Genomic DNA, 17,536 nt, shown 5'->3' on the forward strand with positions numbered 1-17,536 from the left:
CGCCGATATCACATTGGCACTTTTAAAGGGGGCGGGGCTTTTAAATAAGACATACCTCCGACCCGATGGGCCAGACCCGACGACAACACAACACTCCATTTCATATTTTTTCAAGTCCGCGCCCTTCGCGTTTTCAATGTATTTTATGTATTTTCTTTATATAAGAAAATACAAAGGGATGCCTGGCAAGTGCCGATTGCAATGGGATTTCGGATCCGAAAGGGTTCTAAGGCCAAATATATATATTTCAAATCCGCCAAAGCTAATTTTTCATGGTTTGCGGCAGTCTTGCAAGTATTTGTCAAATATTAAAAAACAAAGGAGGGGCCTGTTTGAACATGAATTTCAAGCCAAAGGCGGACTTGATGGTAAACAGACTATGCCTGAAACCTTTAAAAAGTCAACATGGAAGTAGTGATCGGCGCGAATGAATAGTTTGGGCAGCGCTTCCCTGTTTAAAAGCCAGAGCAGTCATATTAGAGCCGTTCAATGATACAACAACAACATTTAATCAGCAGTATGGTTGAGGAGGAGATAGGATGCCACAGATCTAGACAGAGCATTCAATGGTTATGGGTTTCACCCATACTTCATTCCACTTGCCCAAGGAGGACTGTAGAAAGCCAGAGAGAGTCAAATCTATTTAAAACTCAGACAGATTTATATCAGAGGCCCATTTTTGAATATGAATATGGTTGGTGGCCATTTATGGGCTCCTCCACGCATGGTTTGATAGAGATGTTTTGTATTGTAACACTATATATACTCAAAACAAAAATGTAATCAGGATGAGGAGTGTTAGATGAAAGTTACCTTGCTGTAAGGTTCAACTTCTAGAGACTGTAACTACCTTGTAACCTGCAGCGTTTGGTCTTCATTTCCAGCTAATACAAGCTTCTTTTGCTGTTAATTGCTCACTTTCCACTTCTCTTTCTTGTTCCAGGCTGTGCATGTTTGCATTGATTCATGTTCTGTTAATGTTTAGCATTAGAGGGGCTGTCATCCCACCTCTGTGTTAGGATTTAGCTGTATCATTGAATATGCATGCAGGTTTCTGTTGCTTCAATACCAGAGAGCTATCATCCTGTCTGGGTATTAGATAATAGATTTACAGACCTCCTAACTGGTCGCAGCCGGCCATCACAGGGTCCTGTGCATCTGCTGGTGTGGTCAGTTTTCTCCATTATCACCTTATCCTCAAACTGTGAGTAGTTGGTGGTTAAAAGCCTTGTAGTCTGGGGGTGTTCACCCATGTCTGCGGTCAATCATAGTAGAAGTGGTTATCTGGCTTGAATATGCAGCATTTGTTTCATTCATCCACCATTTATCCAACTATTTTGTTGAATTTGTAATGTTCCTGAGCATCACCGATATGCAACCTAGGTGAGTTTCTTGGGGTGATAACATTAAATGGCGTCGTTGCCGGGGAGAGGAGATTGAAGCTCAGCTTCCCTAGGAGACGACATAGTTTCAATCTTTGATGACAGACAAGGTTTGATCAGAAATATTGGCAAGCATAAGACACGAACAGGGCGAGAAATGAGGCTAAGAGGGCAAATAGGTGATTATGAGATGGACTAGGTCATTTTGGATCTGGGGTCTGATGTGAACATATTACTGAAACAGACATGGGAAAGGATGGGGAGACCTGCAATGCAGTGGTCTCTGACTCAGTTTAGGATGGCGAACCAATAGAAGATCATCCCCATGGGACAGTTATATGGAGTAACAATTGATATTGAAGGTGCGAGCGCGGTGGCAGACTTTGAAGTTATAGAAATCGCTGATGACAGTTATCCCTATCCTACACTCCTGGGAATTGACTAGGATATTGATATGAATGGGGTCATTAATTTGAAGAAGAGGACAATGTCGTTTGAAAGAAAGTCGCTTCGAGTTATAGTGCCACAGGACCTAGTAGAAGGGGTGCGCTATAGTGAACCAGTCCGCGATTATGAAAAAGGTGATGTGAACTGGACCAGATTTATAAGATAACAATGTGAGATTAGGACTGGATCAATCCAATGGCAGATGGATGGATTGCATGGGATCGAGAGAGTTCCTGCACCTCTGATTTAGACAAGGAGTTAGAGCATTGGCAGAATCACTTACATGAAGTTTCTACATTATTGTGCAATAGGATGACGAAGTCACTGTGTTGTGTTTTGTCGGAGGTAAGAAAATTACCCTATTATGATGGTTTAACTGACATAGATATGTTTTTGGATAAATTTGAGCGCAAAGTCCTTGAGTACCACCATTTCCAAGCATTGGAGTTGGCATTGTGCATTATGCCTACACGATGGTGGGGTACGCATAAGGATAGTTTTGCTAGATGGTGAGATTACAGAAGAATGTTGAAGCTACGGTTTGGGCGTGCTAACACTAGAATGACTGAGAAGTATAATGGAAGGGATGATCCACACAATCACCTAGCGAAGTGGACTAAAGCATGGGGAACAGAACTGTATCCAGAATGGATGCACATGTTTTGTCATACCTTGGACACAATTCCCATGAACTGGTATCTAGAAACGGAGCTTCGCTATGGCATCGAGGAATGGGATGTACTGAAGGAAGGATTCTTATTAACTTTCAGCTTTGAAGATGGCTTTGCAAGCATTGATGAAGCGCTATAGGAGACTAAGGTGGTTATCTTTAGAACGCCGTAGGAACCTATGGAATGGACCCAACTAGACTGGAGCACCTAGTTGCGCCATGCCCTGGAATGCTATAGCATGACTGCTGAAGAGGAAGAAGAAGACCCAAGGAACATCAATATTCCAGAGACAGTAGGGCATCGAGAAGTCGAAGGACCACAAATAGAAAACCCGGACATCTTTGCACCTCTAAAAACAAAGCAAGTAAACATTGGCACTAAGGAAGAGCCGAAGTTCATGAAAATTGGAGATTACTGGGACGACACTATAGTAGATAAAGTTGTTGAATTACTCCGCGAATACTAGGATCTCTTTCCAACTAATTTTTCAGATCTAAAGGGTATAATTGGTGATTTGGGCGTTATGAAGATCACACTAAAGCTGAATGCAAAACCTGTTAAATAGAGGCCTTACCACCTTAATCCTAAGTATAAGGAAAAGGTTCGCGAGGAGCTGGATAAGATGCTGGAGGCAGGCATCATAGAACATGTTGAAGAATCCGATTGGGTGAGCCCAATGGTGGTTCAAGAAAAGAAACAAAAGGGAAAAATAAGGATCTGCATAGATCTACGGAAGCTTAACGATGCATGTGTCCACAATCCATTTCTGACGTCGTTCACAGATGAAATGTTAGACAATTGTTGGAGGGCAGGAGGCCTACTCATTTACTGATGGGTTTTCAGGGTATCATCAAATCAAGATTGCACTAGAAGATAGAAGCAAAATTACCTTCGCGATGGAGTGGGATTGTTTCCATTACACTGTGATGCTGTTTGGACTAAAGAATGCGTCTACAATATTTTCCCACATAGTCATAGCAGCGTTCAAGGAGTTCATTCATAAGTTTTTGGAAGTATACTTTGATGACTGGATGGTGTTTGGACTAGTGAAGCGGCATGTAGCTAGTCTGCGCCTGATGTTGGATGCATGTTGCAGATACCAGATCGTTGCTGAAGTCATAGTGATCCAAGTGGAGCTGGGGGATCTTCACAGTAAGATCTCGGTGCCAGTTGAGTGACTCGAGGGCGAGTCACGATATTTGTGTTGGGGGCCTATTGGGATGGGGTCCCCTGGGTTAGTTTGGGGTTAAGGTAACCCAAATTTTGGTACAATTTTGTAAATAATTTAAAGTCTCTGCGATTTGTGGATGCAGAGCGTGTAGATGATTAGGAGTCAAAAGGGCTTAGCCCCTTGTTTTGGATAAGTTTTGAGTTAGTTTTTGAGATTCACCCATGGTCCACGGACCATGGCATTGTATGAAAAAAGTATATAAATAGTGATTCTAAGTGAAAGGAAGGGATAGAACAAGATAAAACGAAGGAGAGCTAAGATAAGGAATTGGGTTGATTGAAGAAGTTAGGGTAGGAAGGCTCTGCTTCCTGCGCTTAGATAGAAGAAGAAAGGCTCCACAGCTGAGTGCACGGAGGCCTAGGTAGAGTCTGCAACTGAGTGTGCGGACCCCTGCAGCTGTGTGTGTGGGGTAGTTTGATTCTGTAATCTGTGAATTGAGATCAATAAAGACGAGTTTCTGAAGAATTATTTAGTATTTTTGTTCATGTCTATATATATTGTATGTCGTTAATGAATGATTTGGTTTATGAAATATTAATTAAGTGCTATGCGATTCTCTTGAATAAGTCTTAATAATGTATGCAATGCATGTTTAACTAATTTCGTGAAGACTCTGGTGATTCCTCTTATGGTTATTAATGACTTAAGTAGATCTGCGTGAACACCAATTTAAGATTACTTTCTGATGCACGTAAGTAGGTAAATCGATTGTTAAAGGTCTACAAGGACTGATCGTGGACCTTCGCGAAGGTCTGAAGGTTGTTTTAACATAGTTGCAGTAACGTGCCCTAAGAGTTTATCAATATGCACGAAGGAAAATCCAAGGCACTAAAAGACATCACACTAGTCTCTGGATGCAGAAACTTGGTTCTTGCATCACCCCATACTGCTTCGGGTGAGATTGTAGCCTGCACTAAGTGGGTTGTTTTCGAAAGGGCCAGTAGTGTAGGGTTTTATTGGTTGGTGCAACTAAATTTGAACCTCGGTCAGGACCCCTTAAGCCAACATTCCATAATTATTTTATTGGACACAACCAAAGATGTGAAACTCACAAAAAATAATTTAAATGGACAGAAAACAACATACTGTGTTAGAAATTGAATAAAAAGTTGTTGATTGGTAGCCTGTAATGCTAAGTTAGAATGTTCACTTGGTGCAACATTAAAAAATATTGTCAAGGAAGTATTTTTATCAAGTCCACACATCTTCCATGAAGTTGCATTTCCCTGACCAATCACAATGTCTATTGAAGATGGCCCTTTCTGCAAAATTATCCATGTAAATGGCATTATTAACTGATAGATTATTTCAAAATAGAACTATATAGGTTAGGCTACTTTCTCAATGCTCTATCAATGCTTTGATAAAAGTGATATAATTAAAATATACTAAAGATGAAATCAGGGTTCCAATTCCAAAGACCTTAAAATATTTATTACAAGATAGGAGAAGAGTATTAATTGGGACCCAAACTTAATGTATCTAGGAATTACCTCAGTTTATCATATATTTGCACATTAGCTAAGCATCATACTAAACAAACAATCTTCTGAAACAACAAAAATAATATATCAATTATAGAAAGGAAAAACTGAGCAAGGATAAACCTTTTCCAAAGATGAACAAGGTCCTATAATACCTTGAATCTTTACAGCCTTAGAACAATTTACTTCAAAGGTGCCACTGCAATAAACATAGTATGTCAACTTTAATTTAGCACAAATTTTCTTACTTGCAAAAGCTTGTCAAATCATCAAATGTGAGTTGAGACACATTTTGAAAATCATGTAGAAACTTCTAACAAATTAATATGTTTTAGAAATAAAACTACAGTACGATTCTTCTCTTTTAATAAGAAAACTACAGAATTTCCACTAGTTGGATGGTAGATATCATCAAGTTCTCATTCAAACACAATATTTCAACATAATCAATAAACAATTACAAACACACAGGTATGAGAGATTTAAACATGTGATTTTGTTAAAATGAAGGAAAAAACTATATTAGCATACATAATGAGTCATGTCAAAAAATGCAAAAAAAATTATATATAGATAATGATTATGTTAACAGAATAGTGTTGACTCCTAGTATTGATCACAAACTGAATAAAATATATCATCAAGTTCTCATTCTAAATCATTATAGCAAAGTCTCCAACTCTTCAGACACATTCTTTCAACACAATCAATGATGAATTATAACCAACACATAAGTGTGCCAGATTAAAAGCAATTAAAAAGAAAAAAAAATAGTATTAGCATACATAAAGACATGTAAAAAAAAAGCAACAAAAATATTATGAACAAAATAACAATGATACCTAGTGCCGATCATTGAACATTGCTTGGTGCAAATCATGTTAATGACTTGATGTACTGTGAATGGCTGACATCCATAGATCTGGCTCTGATATGTACATCAAATATTATTAATTAAGGTGAGTCTTCCTAGCAATTATCAAGTGTGTGCTCTACCACAAAGCTAATAGCACATTTGCATTTTTGTCCTGCTATACCAAAAGCAAGAGAAGCCCTGTCCCTCTCTTTCTCTTTTGACCTCAAAAGGATATAAAAGCTCATTAATTAGGTCCTACTTCACTGTCCTCTCCTAGCTTAAGCTTTAAATGTGGCACACTCTCTTTTGAATGTCAAGCAACACCAAACCAAACAACAAAGTAGATATGAGCTCTCCTTAGAAAGGATGTTCTATTGCCACAAATTCCAATAGGGAAACCCAGTACCTTGTTACAACTCCATTCCTATAAATCACTTTGACTCCAGCATCAAATCCATTTTGATTAAGATAGCAACTACAGGAATGGTCAATGCCCATACCGTAGTGTGCTACATGAACAAGTTTTGGGTATGAATATGCTACAGTACTACTGCTCATGAAAGTAAGTTGTGGCCTGTAATAAAAACTAAGGGCGGGTTTCTGGTTTAAGCTTTTCCTTGTAAAGGTGCAATAATCCTTTTTCCTGGTCCTAATCACATGTGACACCTGGATAAATGGTACATGACGACTTGACATCCTTACATTACTCCATCTTATCACAGGTAATATCAATCAAAGGTTCTAACATCAATAGCTTCCATTACTTTACTAAACACATTATGGCACAACATTTTTCTTCAAATCATATACCATTAGTCTTTACTCCTTGTGTCCTACTAGAATCCTAGGCAGATAGCTCCTTACCCCTTAGGAAACAAGCCTTTTATGGCCCGCACACCTTCAATCATTGTAGTGAACTCTACAAGTTGTCAAGACGATTATGATGCCAATAAAGCCAGCAATTTTGTACCAAAGTTATATGACAAGGGAATGGCTCAGAGGCCAATCCAATTTTTATTGATATTGATGAATATAAAACTTGAGTTGGGTGTTCCCCTCTAAGAACATGATTGAAACCTGGGTGCAAGGTGATCAGAATCCCATGGATCCAACACACAATAACCAAGTGATTAGCTTGGGTCAGTGGAGTGTAGGATTGTGTTTATTGTATTCTCTCAGGGGATTGAGGACTTCTCAACTAATAAAAATGTCAAGTTGCATTGTCTCATCAGCATGGAGTTTCTCAACTTGCCTCTCCAGTTTTGGCCCTTCTCAGAGTAGTTTTCCTAACCCACTGGTAAATTCCTTTGCCAAGAACCATCGTGAACATTTAAAATACCATCCAAATAGGCACCATCTGCATTGAGGTCAACCTCAACCTGTCAAATACATTATGCCTCCAAATACCTAATTCCAATGTCATAGGCTGAACAGACAGGTCAACCTAAATAATAAGATTAAGGACTGCCCACTATTTGGTGAAAATGATGAGGTTTAGGCTCACCCCCCTTTAGCTCAAGATGCCCCTAAAGAAAAATAAGTATGTTGGACAACACTAGTAACTATTCACAACAAACAGGTACAAGCCAAAACATCTACATACCTAAAGGCAACAAAGCTCTGCCAACCAAGGGAGTAATATGACTAAAATGAAATAGTCCTTGGGCTCCACTACAAAGTAACAAGGAAGCCACCCTGAGCTCTTAATCCACAGGCCATCATAGCCTTCTCCTAGGCATACCTAATGACTTACTTCTTATTAGAACATTCAAAGGAAATCCTCTAAGTAGGAAATGCAAAGCAATGACTCTACAATTTTATGATCAAGCCCACTAACACGATCTCCAAAACTAGTTCAAGGCTCTGCAAGAAATACACAAGGAGGGCATGAGCATAGAAACCCTCGCTCAGAATTTTCGATGGAAGTAGTCTACTGCAATGTTCAGAAACCCTAAAGGAAAATCATGATTAGATGGGTTCCAAACCTATTAGTTTTCTAGATACTATTTACTTGTGGGAAGTTATTAGGTTTGAGGCTACAAAATGTCCTGAGACATAACTGATAAACTACTAATATTGCATGTTAGTCTTATGTTAGAAAAGTTGGTGAACAACACAACCATCTTGACCAAACAACCAAACACTAGTGTTATGTTAGCCCTCTACTACTGAAATGACAAAATACCAGCTTAGCAACAAACCAAGTTGGCATGTAAAAGATATATTTAATGTTACAACTAACAAAAAATTTGTATCTCCACTGTCTTGCCTAGTACCCATTAGAATCTTTCTACATGCTCCTAATTTCTATCTTTCCCAAAAGAGATTAATAAAGCCTTCGTTAGAAATTTAGAGAGAATACCTACAAACCACCAAAACTTCCCCTCTAGAGGTCTCAACCTACATTCCTTCAAGCAATTTTTACTATCTGAAATGATTTTATAATTTCACTAAAGCATCTTCATCTCCATTCAATCCCTGATTTGATATCTCCCCTTATCAAAATTGGCTACAAAACAAAGGTTGAGTCCATATGATCTCAGGATTGCCCCATATGATAATTATGGTCATTAAAGGTTGAGACCAACAGAACATGTGTCTCTTCCGTGGAGATCACGGGTTCAAAACTAGAGAGGGGTCGAGCATGTACATGCTGAATGATTAATATTGGCCCACTGCAATGAGGCTCTAAGGGTTGGCATCCCCCTGGAGTGGGACCCCCATATGAGACTGTCTCCAGACATCTTGGCCCTTGCCAAGTCACAAGTTCCTGCTAATACTGGTTTGCAGGCTGTCAGTACTAGCTACACAATTTATTGTAAAAGAAAAAGAGAAGCACCAGGTGCACATATAGCTAATGTAATAAGTTATTTATTATTTAACCACTTCCATAACTAAGTGATAGCTGATGTGGATCAATAACACTAATTAAGATCCTCAACCTTAGGGCAACTAACAACACTATTTAACATTAGGAGACTCCTAACAAAACTTCATTGAGTGTTTCTAGTACCACTATAAACCACTTGAGATATAGAGAGATATGTTTTATCAAACAAGACAACCTTACTATTTTATGAGGACAATCAACTGTGTTGCATTGTTCCTTCGCATGCTCTTTCTTCCCAGACAAAGAAGGAAAGAAAGGTTAATAGAAACAAAAAATAGGATAGGCAGAGGGTAGTGCAAGACATCTTGCCCCACCTTTGTACATGAAAATCACCAGGCTCCAACCACTCATGCAAAACTACCAGACACTATATTGATATGTGAATTTCAAGAAATAACCCTCCACATCAGGGCAGGAAAACATCAGATGGATGAAACTACCATGATAGAGCACAAATACTTACAAGTATAGCTTTTTAAATATTTGTTGTACATGATTCCTATCATATTGCAACTACTACACTTTAACTTAAGGCAGTTGTGTGCAGAACACACCCATATTTCGCTTTTAAATGAACCACTTCTGAGAATCACATATTTTCTCCACACTACATTGGAGAAACTCAAAAATCCTTGCATAAAATTATAAATACTACAATGCAATGTTTAGCCAATGCCTCAGCTTCAGGGGTTGAGAAACTTGATAGAAAATTATGTTGGAGGAGTTGTTCTGGATAAAAAGTTGCACTCAAAGTTGTCCTGATTTTTTTTATTTTCTTAGGCCTCCTCTTGAGAAAGGCGAGCAACAATGCACATGTAGGAGCCTAATAATCATGGAGTAACATCTGAGCCCAATGCTTTGCGAACTCAAAATAAAAAACTAGCCCTGATTGTGGTAAAATTTCTAGAATTTGCAGGTAATCTCAACAAAAATCCATCAACTCATAGTCTGACAAGTTACATACAAGTAAGTTGTGCCTATATTCCTCACTTTGGTGTAGAAAAACCATGTTGGAAATGTAACCTGGAGGTGAGATTAGAGAGTATACTACGATAATTTTACAAGAAAACACCCAAAACAGTGATGCCATCAGAGTGCACCTCACAGTGAAACTGCAAGGAAGCTACAACAACCAACTATGCTTGGGGGTTAATTCAAGATGCTCCAAGATAAACAAGCCTCTAGCATGCCACATGAGCACAATTCCAAACATGAGATTATCATTTCATGTAAGTCACCTCAGACCTGAAAGTTCCATTTCTTTCAAAACTAGTGATGAATGTTCATTGATAAAGTCATAATACCTCTTGGATATAATTTTCATCCCCTTGTATTTAGGTGTTTCAACCTTCTATGAAGCTTCCCACCTTTCTGCCAATCCATCACCTTCCAACATCCTAACCACTTCATACATCTTCGGATGATGACTAGGGTTAAACTGAGTACATAACAGTGCTACCTGCACCATCTCCTCAAGTTCAACTGTCATAATTGGGTTTAATATCCTTGTCTATCATTATGTCAAACCTTTTTAATCCAATCAAGCATCACTCCTTTCTGGTTTGCTGCCCAACCAAAATCCAAAGCCTTTTTCCTAGTTATAAGTTCCAATAATAATATGCCAAAACCAAATACATCAGTCTTCTCAAAGGACTGACCCATTGAAAGGTACTCAAGGGCTATGTGCCCAACAATACCCCTAATAGTTGAAGTCACATGTGAATCCCTGTGATCCAGAATGTTTTGCTAATCCAAAGTCACCCACAACAGCTTCAAAATATTCATCCAGTAAGATGTTGGATGCTTTTACATCACGCTGAATTATCTTGGGATCACACTTCTCATGTAGGTACTGAAGTCCCCTAGTAGCTCCTCTTCCTTGTAGCCCAATCCAATGTAGGTTTTCCATTAATGGTATCTCTCAAACGAGATGCAACACTTTTGTTCAACATGTATGGATAAACCAATAGTCTTTCTGTGGATGTCATGCAAAATCCACGTAATCTCAACAAATTCCTATGCACAGCCAAGATTATCATCTCAAATTTTGTCTAAAATTGGACTTCTCCCCCTACTACATTAGCATCTTTCAATCTTTTTACGGCTACAAGAGTGCCATCTTGTAGGCATCCCTTGTACACATTCCCAAATCCTCTTGAACCTAGAATATTCTTGCTACTAAAATTATCAGTGGCAACCTGAAGCTCTTTGAAATGGAATCTCTCTAAATGTCCCAAGAAAACTTTTGCATCATGCTGCTCACTGACATAAAAAAAAAACTTGTTGATAGTGTCTCTGTCTCCACCAAAGGAAAATTCCAATTGCAAGGCCAATTTCACCCAGAAAACCAAGACTCGCGCCTAAATCTAAAGGAATTGTATACTTTCTAGAAACTCCAGAAGGAGCTAAAATAGTCACTGATGTATTGGTAGTCAAAGGCATAGGTGTTATAGCTTCTCCAGGGAAAAGGTGTACAACACCTGACCCACATAGCAGAGGGTTTCCTTGAATATAGAAGGTCATTGCATGAATAGCTGGGATTGAACCACTGAGATTGTTGTAGGACAAGTCCAGAAATTACAACACATAGATGGTCACCAGTGATCCAGGAAATGGTCCATAAAGGTTGTTGTTATTCAACCTTAGGTTCTTGAGGTTCTTTAGTTGGCCTAATGAAGTGGGTATAATGCTATTGAAATGATTGATGGAGAGGTCTAGTGTTTGAAGCTTTCCAAGCTTCCCTAACACTTCAGGAAGAGGTCCTGACATGTCATTATTCTGTAGAATCACAAACTGAAGATTGGTGAGGTTCCCAATGCCTGCAGATAATGTCCCTGACAGGTTATGTCTGGAGAATCCCAATGCAGTGAATAAGTTATCAACATTACAGGTGACCATGTTTCAACTATAGGGATCCACAGAACTGCCATCCCAATTCTCCATTATATTGTGTGGGTCATTCAATCCACTCTTGATATTAATCAGAGCAAAAAGTTCTAGATTCACATTGTTTGGGGAGAGTGCTGCTACCTGCAAAGGTGGTAGTGACACCCATAACTACCATAATACAAAACATGCCAAACAACCTACCCATCTGCATTACAGAAGTTGTACACCAAGACTGACACATTCTCATTCACAATTGTGGAGGAGGTGCAATGAAGGAAAGGATAGTTAGGAAGAAGAAGAACAAATGTTTTTGGATATATGTATTGAGAACCAGAGAACAACAGTCATACTTAGCACAAATACATATGATGAATAGGAAAGAAAGCAAACTTATCCCCACATCCTTTAAGGGTTGCAATGAACAATAATAAACAACACCATGCAATGATCAATTCCCCTCAAAGGTGAAATGACAACAAGAAAACACAGACATGGTAACATTAAAATCTCTCATTCCCTTCTTCCTTTTTCTCAATAACTGTTGGTCTTATTTGTTACATTGAATTTCCCAAATTCCTCTAGACAGCTCGTACTTCACGCTTGCAAGGAGATTTGATCCCATCTCATCTCAAAGTATATCTCCACCATCATAGCCCACTTCTCAAATAAACTTGTAAAAAAGGAGAAAAAAGAAGGTAGGCTTAGGCAATCCCCTCCATAGCCAGTCACTCTCTATACATATACGCCACCTGATTCACTTGTTAGGAAAGCCCTGTACTATACCATGATACTGCTTTACTTTCTTCTTCAAACTACTAATGCTTTATGGGCAGTCATCACCATCTCTCAATCATCACTCTACCATATATTATTTCAATTTCTATTGGGAGTTTGACTTTCAAATCCCAACCCATCCAACATTCTGTTGTAGTTATGTTTCTACAACACTCTTACAAATTCCTAATATAGATATTCCCCTTATAATACCCCAACCCCTTTCACTCCATGGCCCTCTATGATTCCAACAACTACTAAATTCATGAGATTCCATTCCATTCCATAAGTATTTTCAATCTCATTTCCCCACACACACAAGCATCATGAGCAAAAATCACTTACAAGTCTAGCTACATGCCCAATTCAACAAGATGTCACACTACATATAAAGGGTCAACCATCAAAACACGTAAATAAAATAAATATGGGGTCGTGTACAATAAAATTTTTGGGAGAAAGAAAACTAATATGAGATCTGAAGATCTGCAAGGTACCCCTCCTATCAGTTAGACCAAGAAGGTTTGGCTTAATCCAACTTTATTTTGAGGTCGATTGAGGAAAACATATAATTGCCAATTTTAGTTTAGAATTGGACATGTTCAAGATGTGAGTGATCATTCTTGTGCTGCTCATAATGAATTGAGCACAACTTATGGTGAGAAACTTCAAAGTTCACGAGGCTAAAAGAAAAATAAGTTGGGAAATGGCTTTGGAATAACCATCTATCTTCCCTTTTTGAAAATGACATTAAAAGGAAAAGAGAAACCTGTCACCATTAGAGAAAAATGTCCCTATAAAAAGAATGATATGTGTTTGTGTAGGATAGGAAGAAATGTATAGTAGATGATATCATATCCAACCCAAAATGCCACTAGTACTTACTTGAACAAAAGACCAAGGGATTGATTTCCAGCCTCAAAAATACGTTTGAAAGAGTCCTTGAACATAGAATGACAAAAGCTTTATGCTAACACAACAAGGCCACCTGTTCTTTCAAATGCTACTTTCATTTCAACAACCCCAACCTGAAATGCAAAAGTTTAATAAAAACAATCATTAAACAAGTACTGATAACTTCCTACAAACATATTCATCTCAGCCATAAAGAAAAAATTTCAGCAATGAACTATGTATTATGCTCATTTCTAGTTGTACTAACCAGTACAACATAATATTGGAAAACAATCGAGCAGACATTTTTGAAACCAGAAACTAAGCACTTTAGCATATATATACCAAACTAAGTCACCTGAAACTGGGACATGAGGATTAGAGTGTCCACTACTGACACGTAGACCCCCAAAAACAGGACAAAGAGAAAATAATATTGTATAGTAATAATGATATAATCTAAGAGAATATAATATTGTATAATAATAATCTAAGTCCATAGCTCGACACCAAGTTGACATATAAGATCCCCTTGTTTGTGGGACAAAGCACCCCCTCTGTGAAGTAATTTGACTGCTTAGTCTATGGAGGTGTACACACTACACACCCTACCCTTGTCTAGATTCGAACCTGTGACCTCCAAAGAGAACATGTTCTTAATTGTTAAGCCCATTCAGCTTGTGTGCAAGTGTGTGCATTAAAATTACAGAAAGAAAATATTAAGATAAAGATGTAAATATTTTGAACATTCAGATATAAGAACACCAATAAAGTATAGATCATAAACACATGATAACATAAAAAAAAACTTCGAAGTCAAAACAATTGTTTATTTTTTTCAATGCCAAAAAATGTATTAAATAAATACAATGATACCATAGATAGGATTGCCAAAAGACAATACAAAATAGGGTAGATTCATTGAAGTATCTCATGAGTGATGAGCCATATGCTATACTCTATCCTCCTGCATCATATAATCAAAACCATCAAGATCACCACCATTTCCATTGTTGTTGTGATCTTCCCATTTCTCTATATCGAGTGAAGATCTGCATATATTGACATGGGCCATCATCAGTGCACAACTGTAAGATTGGTGAATTAAGATCCGCATCTGGTAGTGTGGAATGTCATCAAAAGTGACCAACTCTAGAGCCAAAGCAAGGTTACTTGGGAGTAGGAGTGAAAACGGGGAGCGACATTTTCAGAAGCTCCCAGTTTAGGAGTGCTTCGGGGAGCGGTTTTTATATCATATATATATATATATATATATATATATATATATATATATATATATATATATATATATATATATATATATATAGATATATATTTTTATATTTTTATGCATTTATGTCAACAAAAGCATGTAGAATGATGAATTAGATATAAAAATCATAAAAAACATAGATTGAACCATATAACAACAATCATCTAAAAGGGAGCAGGAGTGAAAACGGGGAGCGACATTTTCAGAAGCTCCCAGTTTAGGAGCGCTTCGGGGAGCGGTTTATATATATATATATATATATATGCATTTATGTCAAAAAAAGCATGTAGAATGATGAATTAGATATAAAAATCATAAAAAACATAGATTGAGCCGTATAACAACAATCATCTAAAAGTTATAATCTTCATCAACCACGTCCACTGTTATGAATAAAATATATATAAATAATATAAATATAAATAATGATGATAATTGTAATAATTATTAGTTAATTAGTAATTAGTACTGAAGGGGTATGTCTAAATGGGAAATGACCTTCCACGAAGAGGCACTGCCTAGGGTATATAAGCAGGCCCTCATTCTCATTTGTAACATCATTCTCAATCATACATTTTAATATATATTCTTGTATCTTCAATGAAGATCTACATATTCCAAGTCTTCTAGAGTATTTAACTTGAAGAAAGAACTTTGTTCGTTCCATTTGGTATCAGAGCATTCCTCTGAGTATACAAACTTTGCTCGTTACATCCACAGTAACATAGTAACATACAACATATTGAGTCTCATGTTTCATCAATCTTAAAGTTTCAAGCTTTCAAAATTCAATATATAACATTTATCATCATTGATCACCAAATTTGTACTTGTAAGCTAAGTGTAACCATTACAACAAATAATATCTAACTTGAAATGAAATGAAATGAAACAACTTTCAACTTCCGCGAAGCATCATATTCATAATTCATTACCAATGAGTTATAATTTCCAACTTCAAACTTCAAACTTAAATTGGCATATATTGTTTACAAAAAATATCATAATAAATATGAAAGAGTCAACAACTATAAAAACTACTAGAAACTAGAAAAGACAAGTAAATATATTATCTATTGCTAATGCTTGGGCCTCTTGCCGCCATGAGAAATGTCAAATTTTTTAGTGTTGTTGGAAAATCAGGATCTTTGTGATTAATATAGACCTCCAAGAATTAATATCCAAAGGTATCTTTGTCATTACCTATGGAGATGTATAGTGATCTTTGTCATTAATATCACCCTCTAAGCATTAACACAAGATAGAAAAAACATAGCATGTCAAGTCAATATTTTGTTTGAGTGATCGGTATGTTTTTAGTAGGGTCATGATAGAGGAGTTCGAAAACCAATGTCACTAACATCAAGGTACATAGAGGGATTGGTGCTCTTGATTAAATACGAGTTCCATACCTTAATACATGAAAAAATCCAATGGAAACATTGCAGTCCACCCAATCCTGAAAAACTGATAAGTCTCCTGGATTTTGAATGAGATCTAAAATTTTACTTTCTCCATATGAAATCCAATGAGGTCGGAACCACTCTCAAACATCCTGAGTCATTTCATGGTAATATTAAAAATTTAAGTAAAAGGATGAAAATGAAGATTAAGGAGAATGTCACTTTATTCTTAAGCATTACCATGAATCACATATCAATACTAGGGCCATAGGCTTGATCATTAGGCTACCCCACTCAAAAATTATTTATTTCTTTGAAAAAAAATTTCATTTGGAATGTTACTACAATTTCTTTTTTTTGCAAAAAAGACTTGGGAGCTCCCCTAATCGCTCCATAAGAAGCAGGGAGCATTTTTTTTAAAGGGAGCATGCTCCTGAAATTGCTCCCCCTTTGGGAGCTATTTCAGGAGCACACTCCTGAAACTGCTCCCCCTTCGGGAGCTGTTTCAGGAGTGCGCTCCCGAGTGGAGAACGAATTAGGAGCGGGTTCGTGGGGGGGGGGGGAGGCGGGGGCGACGCTCACCTGCAATCTTGAGCGAGAGTATTAAGATCAAAGTTGGTCAATGCTAGTAGACAATACAAAATAGGGTAGATTCATTGAAGGATATCAAAGTGACAAGTCATAAGCTATAGCCTGTGCTCTTGCATCTCATAATCAAAACCATCAAGATCACCACCATTGTCATTGTTGATGTGCTCTCCTCCCTTCTCCTCTATATCAAGTTGAGATCTGCATCTACTAGTGTAGGCCATCATCAAAAGTGAGTAGCTCTAGAACTAGTGCATTAAGATCCTCATCCACTAGTGTGGACCATCATCAAAAGGGACTAGCACTAGGGCCAGAGTATCAAGATCAAAGTTGAACAATGCAAATTCAAGGTAGGTCTCCAAAACCATATCATCAAGAAATACACCCTACATATTTTCCCTTCCTTACTTTACAAGGAGGTTAGTGTACATATACACCAATGTCTCCACTGTAGAGTATAGACTACTCAAGCATGTTCTTCATAGTCCACACATTCTTGATGCTCCAATCCATCTAGAAAGAAGAGGATGAAGTAACCTGAGATAAGATCTTAATGACTCTCTACTATGGAATAGTGTACACTGGCACAGGTGTCACCCACCAAGCATAGGACTTCTTAATCTACTTGACATAGCCTTTGAATTTGAGAATTGAGATGAAAACTCAATGAAGACCACCTCTTGAGATTAGCTTTATCCTAATATATCCTGCTATACACAATCTTCCTCCCCTATAAAATTCCCTCTCCATGTGT

At 37.6% G+C, this 17,536-nt stretch overlaps 2 pseudogenes; both read right to left on the reverse strand.

The window, feature by feature from the left end:
- Window positions 1-345: 345 nt before the first annotated feature.
- The window catches only part of LOC149230116 (protein transport protein SEC23 F-like), a 38,684-nt pseudogene continuing 21,493 nt past the window's right edge, over window positions 346-17,536 (reverse strand).
- Window positions 10,196-12,037, reverse strand: LOC149230117 (protein CLAVATA3 INSENSITIVE RECEPTOR KINASE 5 pseudogene; annotated as a pseudogene).

The sequence above is a fragment of the Pinus tabuliformis genome, chromosome J, assembly GCF_031772625.1.
Source record: "Pinus tabuliformis cultivar Carrire ecotype Pingquan chromosome J, CPIR1, whole genome shotgun sequence".
Lineage (NCBI taxonomy): Eukaryota > Viridiplantae > Streptophyta > Pinopsida > Pinales > Pinaceae > Pinus > Pinus tabuliformis.